An 18,433-nucleotide genomic window follows, 5' to 3' on the forward strand; every position below is an offset into this window, starting at 1 on the left:
TTTTGTGTCAAGTGGCAAACTACGCTCCAGATGCCTTGTTAATAAATATTATAACTTAAAAATTAATTTATAGATTCTTACTCTTTTTAAAAGATCTGCCAGCTACTAGATGCAATTGCATCCAAAAGATAATTGGAATTACATGCGATCTACTTGAAATACCATTGTCCTGGTAAATGAAAAAAAAAAAAGAGTTGTTTCGACACTTTTAACGCTATGATCAGGGCCGGCGACAAGCCATGTCAGCCTAGTCGGATCCCAGCCCTTGAAGGACTTGGCTCGGGAAATCGGTTATGAGTTGCATTATAAGCTCCTCGGCGATCAAGTTGAGAAAAAGTCCGCCTTGATTCTCGGTGCCCTGATTAGAACAAATTAATAACAAACTTTTATTTCTGTATATTAATGAACAAAAGACCATAAGTTAAATTAGCTCCCAAAATGGTGAGAACTAAACTCTTCGTAAAGCATACGATGCCACAGCCACTAAAGGTTATGGGTTTATTGTCCTTCAAGCATTGCAACAGAATTAACTCAGGAAATAATTTCCCAAAGTGCGGATGATTTAATGTCAAAAGTTGTCATGCTTTTCCCGAAACAATTGTTGATTACGATTCATTTCCAGTGGAACCACACGACGAATTTAAAATCAATAACATAAAAGACAGAGTAGTAAGTAAAAGTAGGATTGTCAGTAAGGAACGCAACGCAAAGTTTTGAACCAAAAAATACTCCCGTTGCTAAAACCACTAAGTAGTTGATGAAAATTAGCAAAACAATCAGGAAAGTAGGCGTTGAAAAGCAGTTTTGTACATAAGATATAGTTTTTAAAATGGATGCATAACTTTTGGCTAAATTCAGATATTTCTTCGTTGGAGCTGCATAAAACTCGGTTCTGAAAACACGGAGATTGTCACACAAACAGTTACATACGGTGCTGTAGAAGAAGGCACAAAGGATTGGAAATGTTATAGTTAACCCAAAAAAGTAAGATTTGACCATCAGATATATTGTGTTTAAAACCAGGTAATTAAATGGCTTGTCATAAACGCGTTTGTATACGGGAGAATCCGAAGTTAAAACATCATAGTAATATAGTGTCTTAAACGAATAAGCTAGTGGTAAGATATACACGATAGTTGAAATAGCTACCACTGTAAAAATTCTTTTATTCTTATAAAGTTTAATTGGTGGTAACATAAAAATAAGCTTTTTTATTTGTCGTTTTTTCCAATAAAACGTGTACCACATAACTAAACCCATCACAATCATAAACAAACGAGCCATGGTTATTTGATATTTTAGTCCGTATGTTGACAGCGTAACTGTGGTAGCATATGTAATGTTTATTACAACAAGATGGAGTAGTACAGGAAAAGTGAAAAATAAGACTCTTTTTTGCAAGTCCTTTAGGTTGATTTCTTTATTTGTGTCCATGAAGTTTATTCCCAACATCGCAAATTGTCGAATTAAGTAACTCCATTGAATCCAGAAGTTATTCTTCTTCATATGCTTCATGGTAAGTATCGTAAAATATGTCTTTACAAATGGCTGGATTTTAGAGTTAAAAGTGAACTGTTGAGAACTTTCGCAAAATGCTGGTTAGTAAAAATAATACGTGCAATCAATTCACATAAAGAAAAATAATCATTTTTTTTAAAAATAAATTGTAAATTAGTAGCTATTTTTTGCACTCAAGTATCTTAGTATCATCTCTATAGTTTAAGTAGCTCAGAGCACTCTCTTCGTTTCGACATTTAGTATTGAAAAATCTCGACAACAACTATTTTATTTCATCCGTTATTGCGTAAATTTCTGAAAACAAACAAAAAAAAAATCGCACAAAACATTTTCAGGAGCATGAAGTTCGTCAACTATATGATTGCTTTGAATCCTTCTAACCACAATTCATATCATACAAAAGATCAGGTGCATTGAAAGCTTTTTAACTACACATAATGAAAGGTACTTCAATTCAATTTCAGTGAATGATCTACACGTTTTATGTGCAATGAAAGGCAATGTTATTTCCATGAAACCAAGCTCAAGTACGAGTTTACGGTGGACGACAATATTACATTTTTCTAGGACTGATTTTGAACGAAGTATACAGAAAAGTTACATGATATTGGTTCGCCTGATTACTAAAAAGAAATAAAATGTAAAGAGACTTTTGGAGACTGGACGTTTTATTCATTACGAACTCATGTCATTCAACGTTGGCAATAGTGCCCCATTTCAAAAGAAAAAATTGAGAGAAACAGAAGATCGAGGTTTTAGGTAATACTACATTTTAACTGATTTATTCTAATATGCTAAGGTAAACACAGAAGTAGTGATCAGTGCTTAAGTATTGGCTACTTCAAGGGTTTTTAAACCCTTAAAAGCGTCACTGTAGCCCCTAGTGCGTTTAAAAACGCACTAGTAGTAGCTACAGTGAAGTATATTTTTAAACTTTTGGTCTACAATATTAATAACCTCTCTTGAAACTCAATGAGCGTATTATAGCCCAACTCTTCTTGAATCGTCCCATTTTCAAAAAAATGCCAGAATTTCAATTTGTTCATTTTTTATCCATTTTTTCCCCAATTTTCAAATTTGATCCATCAGTGGCCACTCCAAAACCTGAAAATGTCAGTAGTGGCCATCTGACAAACTCCCATTCGAAGAATCTACATTACTTACTCGGAATTCAAATAACGGAAGAATGAAATTGATTCAATATGATAGTTGCATAAAGTATCAATATATTAATCAGGGGCGGCAAATAGGGGGGTCAAGAGGGGGCGGTTGCACCCCCAAATCTTTTGAGCAGAATGATAGAAAATATGTGAATTTAATTTATGTAAGTCGGAAATCCATGTTCATTAAAAAAAAGTCTCGCTGGTTCTCAGTAGCTATTTGATGAAACTCGACACATTCCTTGACTAGAAAAAGTGTTTTTCGTTATTGGGATGATGACTTAGAAATTCATGAAATATTTTCCGGCCTTTTCTGAACATAAAAAATTGATAGAGAATCATTGTTAATTTTAACTAAAGAAGACATTTCTTCAAATAGGCTAAATATTTCATACTTGTGTGCCCAGTGGAACGATGGTATGTCCAATATGAGAGGCTCGTGCAAAGTGGTGTTGCTGCATGATTTTCAGAAGAAAATTCTTTGATATTTTACAACCACTTTTACGCTCATTTTTTAAGTGTATATTTATTTAATGAGTGTTCATCGCTTTCTTCTGCTAGAAACATCTTTCAGCTGCTCAATGCATTATATGTTTTCATAGAACCTTATTAAAAATACATGTGATTATTGAATTAAAAAAAAACATATCAACAAATACCTTTTTTGGGGCTCTATAATTATGCAATCTCGGAGTGACACAAGTAGGTCTTCAAGAGTTAAAACCATAAATACATTTCTCTATAACTTCAAAGCAGCGATTTGACGACTGGAAGAATTATTGCAAAACAATTATTTCATTGGTGAAAAAGCTCATGCCCTTTAGCATATATGACTACGTTAGAATTTTTATTCAATTTCTTTGTATTGAGGAATGTTTTTGAAAAATGTTTTACTCTATCAAAACATCTTCAATCCGCTACCCTTAATTTTCGGACTATTCAAGTCACAGTTCAATCTAACAATTAATCTGTGCACCATACTACCATACTTCAATCGACAATTGAAACTGAAAATAAAATTTTACATATAGATATATATTTCAACCAAGCGTGAAACTTTTCAAAAAAATTCTTCCTCCGAGCCAATTTAAAAAGGTGAAAAAAAAAAAAAAAATCCACATGATGATGTCAAGTCAAACATTGATTTTTTAATATTTTGTATGAAGTAATAGATTCAGTTTCGAATGAAATTAACACAAGATTTGATGATAATTATTTTTCTGTATGGTTGGCTCTATATTATCTGGATTGGATTTTGAAGACGAAAAAAAAAAATGTTTCAATTATGAGTATTCAATTTTTAGCATAAGGCAAGAAACATTACAAGCACTATACCGACAGACCGGTTATCACATCCAGAGACTGCAGTTTGGTCCTTGTTATGGACTCATCATTCTGGAATAGTGAATAACAGAGCTGGAGGCAGATGACATCTCCTTGAAGCTGAGAGCGCCGATGAGACTAGATTATTCAATGATGAAAAATTAAGCCCCTTACAATTTTTGAAGTTGCCTGGGTGGTTTTGAAGAGCTAGATGTAAAAAATGTTTTCATAAATAACTTTGTCACTTTAATTATTTTTTAACTATTCCTATCATCTCAGCCAGTGGAGAAAGATTTTTTTTAAATCTCTCATGAGGTTAGAGAATTATTTTCGAAGCATAATGGGCAAAAAATTCAAGCGAAGTCATATATGCTAAAAGGAATGAGCTTTTTCACCATCTTTTCTATTTAGCTGTACTGGCAAAACAGCACGACACTGGGCACTGATTAGTAACACGATTCCCACAAATCATACATTAAAACTTTTCCAAAAGGTATAAAAACTTTAGTATCGAGATGTTTTTTATGATAACTTATTAGAAAGTTAATCAAAATTTTTAATAGTTTCTAAACACTAATTTTTATTCATATTAAACCGATTTTATGACCACTTCCTGTTAGTTAATTTGCGTTTGGGACCGCACTGTGGTAATACCTATTTAAGAAACTCGACCCCCCAAATGAAATGCTGAAATGCCGCCCCTGATATTAATCACATTATTATTCTTCATTTTGTTCTTCAAAGTATATGAGTAACCTTCAAGTGGCCACTACCGAATCACTGGCCACTACTGGTGTGTGATTATAATGTACAAAAAGAATTTATGATGTTATTTTCACTGGTAAGTTTTTGTAGTCCAAATTGCATTCCGTAAAGTATTTTGTTGTCAATAGTGTATAGCAGGGGTTTCGAAACTGGGTGCCGAAGGAAAGACCAGGGGGTTCCGCGAATTGTCTATGCGGTGGTAACAATGTACAGGGTGATTATAGTTGAAGTTACGATTTCAAAACACTCTAACTTTTAAGCTAATGGTCGGAATGACTTCATATATTAGCAGAGTAATCGTGAGGCCAAATGGAATTTTGTTTGGAGAAGGAAAAGAATAGTTCCAAAAATGGCGCTGCCGTGATGATACATAAAAACTGGAAGTATTATATATATATATATAAATTATTTTTGGAGATCAGAATATATTTTCACATTTCTTTTTCCATCTCAGCTATTTCTCTACGGTGCGAATATTACGTCTTAGTAACAGAAATTACATGATTACAAAACAGCAATGTAAACTAGGATAGCGCCAACAATCGGCATATTTTGGAACTATTTTATCCCCTTTGCCAAACAAAATTCCATTGACTTAAGATTATTCTAGTGAGGTATGAAATCATTCTGCAAAGTAGTTTTGAATTCAGAGTATTTTTAAATCGTAACTTTTCCGCACCATTTCGTAGAAATTTAAGAAAATCAATAACATTTGCGACTCAATATGAATCATTAATAATATTCGCTCTTGAACAAAGAACAGGATGCATTTTTCAGTTCTTTTTATAACAATGCATTGTAATTATTTTTAAGAGGGCATAATTTCTTATTTATTATTCAGAAGAACTAGATGAATGAAACATTACTTACACTTTTAATAGAAGAAAAAAAAAGCTTTTTTAAACGAAAATTTAAAATAGAAATATTTTAAAGATTCTGTTACGAATAGAAAAGCAAATCAAGTATAATGCATTGAATAAAATCAATAACATTTTCAAGTGCATTGAATAAAATCAATAACATTTGCAAGTGAATTGAATAAAATCAATAACATTTGCAATTCATTATAAGTCATTAATAATATTCGCTCTTGAACAAAGAATAGGATACATTTTTCAGTTCTTTTTATAACAATGCATTATATTTTTTTAAGGGATCATTAATTTTCATTTGTTATTCAGAAGCACTAGAAGAATGAAACATTACTTACAACTTTTAATAGAAGAAAAAAAAAGAGCTTTTTTAAACGAAAATGTAAAATAGAAATATTTTAAAGATTCTGTTACGAATAGAAAACCAAATCAAGTATAATGCATTGAATAAAATCAATAACATTTGCAAGTACATTGAATAAAATCAATAACATTTGCAATTGAATTGAATAAAATCAATGACATTTGCAATTCATTATGAAACATTAATATTATTCGCACTTTAACAAAGAATAGTTTCAGTTGAGTTCATTTTTCAGTTCTTTTTATAACAATGCATTATAATTTTTTTAAGGGGGACATTAATTTTTATTTGTTATTCAGAAGTACTAGAAGAATGAAACATTACTTACACTTTTGATAGAAGAAAAAAAAAAAGATTTTTAAAAAGAAAATGTAAGATAAAAATATTCAAAGATTCTGTTATGAATAGAAAATTAAATCAACCATAAAGGATAAAACTTAAACTGGGACATTATTCCAGACAGGACCGTCACGAGGTCATAAAAGGGTAAATTCAGCTTCTGGTTTAGGACAATCTGGGTATTTAGCTTCTGGTTTAGAAAATTAAAACGACGAGATGACAAGGGTGCTGTATGCTAGTTACTATTATTTTTAATAGAATTTTTAAAGGAATGAATTATTTATTTTGATATTTTTATCGTTAATAAATGGAAATAGAAATCCAAGAACTCTTTGAATTCAGTTACCGTGCTACAGTTACACTGCATCACATGCTCTTTTTTTTTCCCTCCTTAATTTCACTCTACTTATGAAATTTAACTGCCTGGTATTTCTTCCGAAATTATTTAGATTGTTTTCTGCATTTCACAAACTGGGGATTGGCAAAGCTGACTATAAAAAGCTTTGAAAGAAGAAAGAAGATAACGCTTTGTCTTCTTTCACACTCGTCATTTTTGATCATATTCACAAAAGCCTCAAATAATACTTTATTTTATGAGAAACAAAGACAAATGTTTGTAAAAACAAGTGATTACGAAGCTTAAATCAGTCAGAATAAAACTAGGTTTTAAAATATTGATAACAATGGAGTGTTTCCAAAATTTTAAAAGTTTTTTTTTTCTTTCTGAAAGAGCATGCTTAAAAACACAGAATTCGGTCATTTAAAAAATAATGTGACAAAGTTTAATATTGTTTAACAATTATTTTATTCGGTGCGCAGATTCAATTCCATTTTTACACTTCTGCACATGACATCACAAGTGATGAAATGCCATTAGTGTAGAGCGCACAAACTATTTAATTCATTTCTTTACTCACATGTACTGTCAACGATATGGTTGATAACAAGCGTAGCGCGCAATATTTAATTCGCTTCTTGATTATCATATCGTGGAAACGCGGTAAGCCGCAAGAGTAAGCATTTAGCGCGCCAGTGGAATAGCGCCCAAGTTCATCACTTGTGACGTCATAAAGACCACGCTTTTTTTGAAAAATCGGTCATTAAAAAATAAATCAAACTTAAACATTTTGAAAATAACAGTTTTCCCTTGCCCCATGGTGTTTTTTTTTTTTTTTTTTGCTTTTTCTATCAACTTTAGTGACTAAAAGTAGTACTTTTGACTGATGGAAACAACCCCATCATCTTTACTAAAAATAAAGCTCAAAGTCTTCTCTGTCTGGATGACTGTAGGATATCTGGATCTCTGTGACACGCATAGCGCCTAGATCGTTCGGCCGATTTTCATGAAATTTGGCACAAAGTTAGTTTGTAGCATGGGGGTGTACACCTTGAAGCGATTTTTTGAAAATTCGATTTTGTTCTTTTTCTATTTCAATTTTAAGAACATTTTCCGGAGCAAAATTATCATAAGATGGACGAGTAAATTACGAAATTATCATGACGTGGAATGGGAGAGCGAATGAACACAGCCAATCGGCGAGAAATTCGTCATCCATTATTTGTAAATATACAGGCGAACCGAATGACCTTTTAATTTTCAACTACGGGCAAAGCCGTGCGGGTACCACTAGTGTGTAATAAAAGAGGACGATAAACTACTAAGATCAATGTGCCATCATATATATGCCATCATCATATGAGGATGATGATTCTATCTATTAGACTTTCGAAAACAGTTCTTAAAATAGAAGAAAAATGTATTTCAAGCCATGTTTTAAATTTTCACTTGTAACACATAAGCTTCAATTTGGCATACATAAAGTTTCTTAAAATACATCTATTCCCTCATCTGTTTGTACACAGAAAGCTACCAAATATTGCATCTTCTGGAACCAAGACATTTCAAACTGGAATTTCTATCAAAGTAAATATACTGATAAAAATATTTACTTAAATTTCTATCAGATTCTAATAATCTGTGGAACTTTTCTCATTGTTCGAGTTTTAAATGTGTTGCGGCTTCGCTATATTTTTCCGCAAAGGAATTTAATATCTGCAGCGATGAAAAGTACTGCCTTTAGAAGATCTAATAAGGTATCAAGTCTTGTTTCATTCTGTTCTTGCTTTATATTTCAGGTTTGTATTAACTTCCAGTTCCCAGTCAGTATGAATTTAAAACGTAATATTTTTGTCTGTTTGGGTAATGTTGTTTTTGTTGTTTTGTGCCAGCTAGGCTTGCAATTTGGGATGCGCTGGTTCAGTTTTCCAACTGTTCCGTAATTTTGTGTGAAGTCCGGCTTCTACAGTACACCCATTCCATAAGGATTCGTTTATAGGGTAGGCAACCATTCACAGCAAAACATCACATTCACACAAAGAAAGGACAGGAGAGAGAAAGTACGTCCATGCCCGGGCCGGGATTCGAACCCGGACCATCCTGTCGCAGTCAGACGTCTCTGACCACTATACAGGGCAGGCTATTTAGTTAATGAAAGATTTAAGTAATAATAAAGGCGTTGACATTGAAGAGGATTAGGTCAAAGAGAATGCTTTGTTCTTTCTTACTTCTTTCAAATTGCAGAAGTATCCCAGTCTTCAAATTTATTAAAAAATATGTGTCGACAGAGTTAAACCTCATTTAATCAGATTGAATTCTAGCAGTATATTATTTACATAAATTTGGAGACTGAGATACATCTGCAATTTGGAAGAAGTACGCAAGTAGAAACCATTTTTTGACTTAACGCTCTTTAAGTCAACACCTCAGGTATTCAAAAACATAAAAATAAGTACAATTTTGAACTTTTTTCTCTCTTGTCTGATTTATACAACATGGTTGTGATAACGGTTAATAAATTTTTAGTTAAAATTTTGCTGCAAACAAAACTTACAAATATCTAGAAGTTATATTTTTGTCCTGTTTTTTTCTTTTTCACTCCTTTTCACTTTATTCATTTTTTGCGTTTTATTTCTGATTTAAGCATGTGTTTAACTTGGACAGTAGGCTTTATCTTTTAAGTTCGTTATTACATACTGACTGAAAGCGAGCTGAGCAGCTGTAGTTTCTTTAAATGTGAAAACTGTAATTCCTGGGACGATATAGGATAGGCTAATAACCTTATGCAATATTTATTAGGACCTATTATCATTTTATATAATAGCCTACTGAATTAATTGTCTTTTTTTTTCAAATTATTAAAGCATGGAAGTAAATATAAACTTTATACTTATATATACAACTATATTATAAATACAACTCTATACAGTCGAACTCATTTATAATGAGCCCTAACTTAACGGGAACCCGGATTTAGTGAGTAAATCATAAAGATTTGGTTGGTACAATGTTAAGTCTATGGAAGCATAAATCCCTTTTAATGAGCAAACCCCGCTTAAAGCGAGCAATATTTTTGTGATTCTTAAAATTTCTGTTGACTTCAACTTAGCTTATCTTTTTTTTTTTTTTTTTGTAAATTTTTTTCAGCATTCCAAAGTCAATTAAAATTTAGCGTTCAATCATAAACCCAGAAAACAAGCGATGATAGCACGTTTTTTTTTAATTTGTGAAGTATAAAGAAGTATTTACAATTTATGTATGTGTGTATTTGTGTATTTCACAAAACAATGACACAAGAAAGAGACATTTAGACAGTTCAAAGCAAATTAACCAACTTCTTTGGAACTGAGATTAAAAAGAAGTAAAAAACGCAATTATGATTAATTTTCATTATTTTTTTCGCGAACTCGTTTTTTTACCAGTACTCTATTATTACGAGCAAACATTGCGGTCCCTTTGCGCTCGTTTTTAGCGACTTCGACTGTATTATAAAGTTGTTCATTTCTCATAGTGTTTGCGTTCTTCAACTTTTACTTCTAGAACCAAAGATTTTTTATTCTCGTAAAATCTACTTTAAACACATTTTTAATATTAATTCCGTTTTTTTCTTATTCGGTGGTAACTTTTGCATGCTTCTTTAAGTCATTCCTGTGGCTTCATGTCAAGTTTTCTACGACTGTTATGATTTTTTCCAGTTTGTTAACCTACCCTATGCTGATAGCCAACAAACCCCGTAATGAGGCAAACGTACGAACTCATCAAGGTTTTTTAAAAAATATGGAAAAATGCACCCAGCATCGTAGTATGAAAGCAAAATTTTAATTTTATTGCTGACACTATACAAATCATCCAAGCAATAAAAGAACATTTTTTACTGTATGAAAGGTAAACACACCAGTAGTGACCAGTGCTTAACAGTACTTCAATAGTGCCACTTCAGGGTTTGTATTTGAAAAAATAGGATTCTAGGTCTCCCAATGGATTCAAAAGTGCATCGAACGTGCAGGAGGTATAATCTCCTGCACGTTTGAATCCATTGGGAAACCTATAGCCCTGTTTTCTTCAAAAATAAATTTAAAGTTTCCACTACTGTAGCACTATTAAGCACTGGCCACTACTGGTGTGTTTACCTTACAACCTTTAAAAAAATAAAGTTAAAATGTTATCCAACATGCCCCGATCTCCTCTACATATCTTTAAAAAAAAGAAGAAAAAATGAGAATTTTACCTTATTGTCTGATTGCATCCTGAAAACGCTGTTTGTAGACATTAATATTTTATTTTAATTCTTCATTCTTCTTGCTTGTTTCTGCTTTGAAGTAAGCTTCGGCTACATTGAAAACATGAAACGGTTTCCAGTCCATTCAGTATAATGCAATAAATTTGCATTTCATGTAAAATGATATTAGAATAAAAAAGTTGTTGTTTTCAGATAAAAATCAGATTATTACTTTTTCAAATCGAGCACCGGAGTGCTTCTTCGTGGTCACGCGTGCACGCAAGTTTGTGGTGATCCACCAACGTATACTTCAATGTAATTTTCTTGATTAGAAATAATGATAGGTTATAATTTATCGCGTTTCTTCTATCTTTAAAATGCAAACTATTTTTTTTTTTTGGAAAAAATATACAGTCCACCCTATTTTTAATATTAAAATTTTAGAAATCACATCATGATTTTATTTTGATGACTTGGAGTTAAGATTTTATTTTGATTTCCAACGTAAATCAAATTTATTTTCAAAAAAAAAAAAAAAAACGAATTAAGCTACTGTCTAACCACGGATTGTATGGAAAGGCAAACATCCGGTTTACACGCGGAAATGGAAGCATCTATTAGTTTTCAGGGATGTCAGATTTTGCAGATGTATGTTAGCCTCTAACTTAAGCCGAGTCTCATTCAAATGAGCGGAGTACGCGCGTAAATTTTTTTTTTCCCTCATTCAGATGGAGTGCGCCTTAACTGGATGTTTGCCAATTCCATACAATCCGTGGTCAAACCATTTTGATTATTAGGTTATATGCAATAATGCATATAAACATAAATAGACCTTTGAGATTGCTTAGGGGAATTTGAATTGTTCCATCGGAAAATAATGCAACATTACAAACTGTTGGTTTCACATTGATCACAACAAATGTGTAAAAAACTTAACCATGTAAGTATTTTAACCTATTTTATTCTATTTAAAATTGAAACAACATCAGTATTTTCTTTCTCCCACGAAAACTAAGCTGGAAACTATTATGTTCCTGCATTAAAGCACTCCCTCCTAATATGTATTTATCAGTTTAATTAAGAGAATAGAAATTATGTTTATTAACACAACCGAGCTTAATACTCTATGCTATATCTGTAGCAAGGAAGGACTATTGATTATCTGATCAGAAAATAATGCATCAATCTTGCATTGTGAAGTTGGAGTGCAGTACATTATTTAGCACGGAATCTTTTACTTAGAATTTGGGGAATATTTTACTCTATATCAACTGATAAGATGTAAACGTTGCAAATATCATTGAAAACTAAAAAGGAATATTTTCTAAAATACTTTGAGAAAAAGTTTGAACGAGAACGAGTTCCTTCCTACAATATCCAATCATTTTAGAGATAGTTTTTATCATGATTATATTTTAAGTAGTTGAAATTCATCGGAAAAGTATTAGGTATGCCCTTGAGAATTTTTAATCTTTAAGTAACTTTAAACTAGAAATTCGCCCATTTTGGAGAATTTAAGCCTGTCACCAGAGCATTTGATTTAATTTGGATACATGTATTCTTAATAGAAGGAATTAAATTAAAAATTTTACTACGTCTAGCTATATCCCTTATTTTCTCTCTTCATTTCCATTTAGTTTTCTTTGATTTGGTGGACGTATATTCTTCATTGTGCATAAATATAACACAAACTTTTAAATTGTATTTTCAGGGGTTGCAAAGTTTTTACTCATGTTTTGTTATCGTATGTTATATATTTTAAACGAAGCAGAGTTCAAATTCTGTTTTTACTTCCTTTCACAAAAAAAGGAAGTATTGTATTCGCGAAAATATTTTCACTCAAAAATCGATCTTAATTTCCATTTTACTCACCCCCGAATGAATGTTGAGTTTTTTTTTTCGACTATATCACACGCCTAAGAACGTATAGACACGCGAAATATCCATAATGACGATTCCCGAGTTAATTACAACGAATTTTCTCGTGACGTCTGTATGTACGTATGTATGTATGTGCGGATGTGTGTATGTGCGTAGGTATGTCGCATAATTAAGAACAGTAAATTTTAGAAAGTTGAAATTTGGTTCATAGACTCCTAGTGGGGTCTAGTTGTGCACCTCCACTTTTGGTTGTAATCGGGTGTTTGTAAAGGGGTCTTTTGCCCCTTTTTGGGGGGAAATCATTGTTAATTTCGATGCAATCTCAAGTGGTGTTATAATTTGGTGGACACTTGGCGATATATCACCGTTCGCCATGGCGAAAAATTTGGCGATTTTTTTAAAAAAATCTGTTTTAATTTAGCCACTGTTGGTGATATTAAGAGGGTAAACTGTTGAATCACATTAAAATTGCCAGTAATGGGGAAATGACATTAAAGTGGAGTAAAAGGATGTCATGTGATGCACACATGAGCTCGTTTAAATTAAGGTACTTAAATTCTTCAAAAACAATAATGATTAAAGTTTAGCTGTAGCTATAATAATAGTATTTTTGTCATCAGCATTATTATATGTATTAGTCTTAAATAATAATAGTAACAAACTCTCGTAATTGACCAGTACCAACTTATTTTGTAAAACAATTTTCAGGAAGCAGAAACATAATTTATCTGTTTCTGAAACTGTACTTTAATCTTCGTTATGACATCAGTTCCTAAACAACTCCTGAATACATTACATGCCACAGATGCTACATATTGCATTCTAAAATAATAAGACAATTTTATAAAATGTCACTATGCAAGTATCAAAGTTAATTAAAAAAGTACAGAAAAATAACGAAAATATTATTCGAAATTCAACATACAAGATTTTCTCTGTTAGGCGGAATTTCCTGTAAGTCATTTATGGCGCAAGTGATGTTTATCTATCCGTTCTTTATGGCTTTTGAGCTAGTCAGGTAAAAGGCAAGAATTTCTCCGATCGTCATAACTTCGATAGTGAATCTTTGCTAGACGATCAGTCCAGTGTTGATTTTGTGAATGGAATTTTTTTCCTCTTGGAAGAAGGTAAAGAATTCCTGCACTACCTCTTGTTGAAATTAATTTATCTGAGGAATCGTAGAAAAAATCTACAGCTAGCTTTATTTCAGATTTTTTTATTTAAATTTCCAATGGCTGGTAGCAAGAAGAAGTGACAAAGAATAAAATAGAAAATACAAACACATTGCACAGAACAAAGAATACAGTAAAAGACTAACTGCCTGCGCTCTCTTGCCTCCCAATAATGGTCGCACTGGCTACGTCCGGAAAGCTGGGTGCATGTGTGCAGGTGAAGAATGTCCATTTCTTGATTCTCAGCAATCCTCAAACGGTGAAGATGCTTTGACGAACAGTCATGGCCAGTTAAAAGTCGAAGCATGGCCACTGACTCTGCTATTAGTGCTATTGTGACAAAATTACGGTTTATAAACCAAACTTTGTGATTGTTTCTACATTTTAAGTCTGGTCAAAAGACATCCCTTGATTTCTTCCTGATATATAATTTTACTGCTTTAAACGAGACTGGCTCATTTGATATTGGAGTAACAGCAGACCCCTTCTTCGCAATAGTTCGGTTCCCTTAATCTCACTGCGTGCTGGAATCCACGGCAACACCACTTTTATGTTTCGCAACAGCAAATCGTTAATAAAATTGCGACATTAAGGAACTTCGTGTGACTTGCAGCTCTTTATCAATGCTATCGCCTCAATAGCCCCTTGATAATCCAACAGGACGACATATCCCCAAAATTTGCACTCACGGTAGCTCAATTGCAAATTTATTGGCTTCGGATTTGGGCCCCTAATTTTGCAACTGAGTAACTATCTTTCAGATAGTTGCTCGATGGTTTAGAACCCCTTTTGCCTAAGTATTATGTAGCTTTTGTTTTTAGAGCTGGGCTGTAGAAAATTAAGAAAAATCTTAGTGTTTATTGGTGGCGCCCTTGGAAAGAAAGGTTTTTGAAGGAAATTCATTGATATGCGGTCCAGTTTTTCTTCTGCTAGTTCATCAGATAGGATTTTGAAATCTTTGATACGCGCTCCTGCTAAAGGGCTAAGCGTAAGAAAAAGTTAAACACAAGTTTTAAAAAATATTACCGATTGAGAGCAACAAGTTTTCATAAAAGACACTTTAAAAAGCAACAAATAAAAGAAATAACCAAGAAAAGAGGCTGTCATAATGATAATATTGCTTAGTGTTAATTAATGCACGCGACATTTTATTACACATTACTTTAAACATTCAATTCGCATTTGTTCTCAAAAAGCTTTGAAAGTATAAGAAAAATGCAATTCAAGAAGTTTCAAAATTTACTCAGCTTACACTTTGGTATATAAAGTTCAATTTTTAAGCTAAATTTACCATGTTTATGTATTTATTTATCCACCCATTTCTTTGGGGCAGATATAAAGTTGCGAAAAATATCGTCATTCCTTCATCTTCATGTGCACAAAAAGATTTAAAGTATTGATTTTTCTGAAACCGGAAACATTCCAAACAAAAATTCTTATCGAAGTAAATATACTGCTAAAATATTTACTTACGTTTCTACGAGATTCTAATATTCCGCAGAAAATTTGATATTGTCTGAGTTAGAAATGTTATGTGGCTTTGCTACCCATCCCGGAAAGAACTTCAATATCTGAACCAATGAAAAGTTTTGCATCTAGAAAGTCTGTAAAACATCTTTGGTGCATTGCTTTCTGGTTTTCTTTTCTACATTTGCATAATTTGGACGATATGTTATTTTTATTTTAGGAATAACCATGCCGTGCCTGTTTTTACAGTAGCATGAATTTGTTTAGTTACACTATGTAATAAATATTCAGGAAGGTTCTGTTTTTGGCTTGACAGTATTATTTTATACAGGGTGTTCCAAAAATGACTGATACATTTAGAAAATCAATAAAAACTAAACGGGCAGCGATAGAAATATACCGTTTGTTGCATTATGCTTGGAACAACAGTAAATTTTCAGACAGGCAGACCTTCAAAATTAATTACAATGTTCCTCAACAGATAGTGCTGCAGGTATTTAGAGGAGGCTGCAGCAGGTATGTCTGTCTGAAAATTTACTGTTTTTCCAAGTATGTTGCAAATAAACAGTGTATTTCTGACGCTGCACGTTTAGATTTTATTGATTTTTCAGATGTACCGGTCATTCTGTCGATCTTGCAGATTGCGTTTTGTTTTATACCTTTTAAAATACCTGCAGCGCCATCTGTTGAGGAACATTGTAATTAATTTTGAAAGTCTGTCTGTCTAAAAATTTACTGTTGTTCCAAGCATAATGTAACAAACGCTGTATTTCTATCGCTGCCTGTTTGGTTTTTATTGATTTTTCAAATGTATCAGTCATTTTTGGAATACCTTGTATTTACAGCAACGACCTCGCTTATCCGGACTAACTGTGACAAAAGACAATCCGGACAACCGAAAATTCAGACAATAAGGGTAGCATGAGGGTAATAAAAGAATTCTTTAAATAAGCAGACTTTGTCGAAAAAATATTTTGTAGCAAAATTGCATAGAAATATTGTTATTGGCTTGTGCCGTCTAGAGTGGTAATTCAGGGTGCGCTGCTTCACTTTTCCAGCTGTACCGTAATTTGGTGTGAAGTCCGATTTCCACAGTACACACATTCCCTAAGTAGGCGTGCCAACCTAGGTGTGGGGGAGGGTCATGGCGCAGACTGCGCCATTGGAATTTTTAGGGGGGCGTGTTTTAAGGGGTATTTTTCTCATTTGGTGTGGGGGGGCTTTTGCTTTTGGGGGGGGGGGTTGTGCCCTTGATCTTAGGGCACCCTTGGCATAAGGACTCGTTTATAGAGTAGGCAACTATTCAGAGCACAATCACACAAGGGAAGGACAAGAGAGAAAAAAGTACATCCATGCCCGAGCTGGGATTCGTACACGAGACCTCCCCATCGCTGTCAGACTCCTATGACCACTAGACAGGGCGGGCAGCATAGAGGTTTTTAAAAGACATGAATGTGAATATCGATCCATTTTCCCTATATTTCTTAACAAAGAACTGTCTCGCTGTCTTCAGATTGCAACATGTGTACCGTTAGAACAAAGCACGTTGAATCGAAAGCTTTCTCTTTGCAGTTCAGCTGCAGTGGTGTTGTCTTATACTATACTAAATTTGGAGTTTTGTAAGACATTTTATTAAGAACTCGAACTCTTGTGAACTATGTTTTTATTATTCTTACGCGCGTAAAGAGATTGTGCGTGTCGCGGCCAGAGTTGCCGGGTAGAATGAGAGAGAATGTCGTAAGACGTGGATTTGGAAGTATCGATGTAGATGTGTTGATGTTTATTGATTTATGTTCTTGTATTTGGTTTGTGCCGTCAGTTGTTAAATGTTTATCAGGGTACGATGTCATCAGTGTGTTGTGTGATGAATACTCCAAGACATATTGAGTATCTTACATATATAATAGCCAAAATCACTGAAATGGTAACGCTGTCGTCACCAACAATGAAACTCGCGCCATAGCATGTGTGACGGCATTTTTCATTGTTGAAGCACCCAAAATTCGTTAAGTTATTTATGATTTCATAATATCTTTTGGCAATGTTTGACATGCAGGAAAATGCTTGTTTTGACAAGGCTGAACTGGATCCGGTAATTTAACTGTTTACTGGTAAAGCTGCAATTTAAGGAAAGTGAAGAAACGAAATAATGGTCAACCATCACCGCACTAGAGTCAATGCCTGTGAACTGAAAAATGACGTCATCATGCATCGGCCGATCGTCAGCCATACTACTGTGTTACGAAAATCCTGTTACATGTAAAATTTTTTATATCACCGCTTCTTTTAATCTCTAAGTATTTGATATTTCGAAACAGATAATCAAAGTTGGATTCAAAATCCGTAATAAGCGGTATTTTCACAAAATTACTAAAAAAAAAAAAAAATGTTAAAGTGATTTTCTTTAACGCAATTTTTAACCTGGCGAGAATTTTTGGTGTTATTATTTGCCTCACTTTTTAGCCTAGTTTACATAGAAACTACTTTTGCGAATCTATGTACGTTTTTTTCTTCTTTTTTTTTTTAAATTTTTTACAAAACAATTAATAAAATGAGAGTAAATTCTCCATTACAATGAAAAATGTCCACCAAACAGTTAAATTAAGCTTTTAAAATCCGCCAATTAAAAACTAATTTATTGAATAATTCATTAAATATTCAGTGCTGTCATAACATGTCATACTCTTTTAGTGTTTTATAGTATTTGGGTATAAATCAAGTAAAACTAGAGGCACTTAAAAGCTTCATTTTCTCTGATACTTTTTTTTATGTGCTACTACTGTGGCTTGTGCTCAATATGACTGTGTAACTTTCAATTTAATTTTGGGTTCAGAATATCTTTATTGTGTTTTTTTCTCGCCCTTCTGCATACTATTACATTCAAGTCAATAAAAAATAATTAATTAATGTAACAATAATAACAAAAAAAAATATTTGAAGCACTTGTGAAAAAATGCATTCCTAAAATTATTTGAATAAATTACCTATTCCTCCGCTTTGATATTAGAGAGAGTTC

The sequence above is a fragment of the Uloborus diversus genome, chromosome 7 (genome assembly GCF_026930045.1).
Source record: "Uloborus diversus isolate 005 chromosome 7, Udiv.v.3.1, whole genome shotgun sequence".
NCBI classification, from domain to species: Eukaryota; Metazoa; Arthropoda; class Arachnida; order Araneae; family Uloboridae; genus Uloborus; species Uloborus diversus.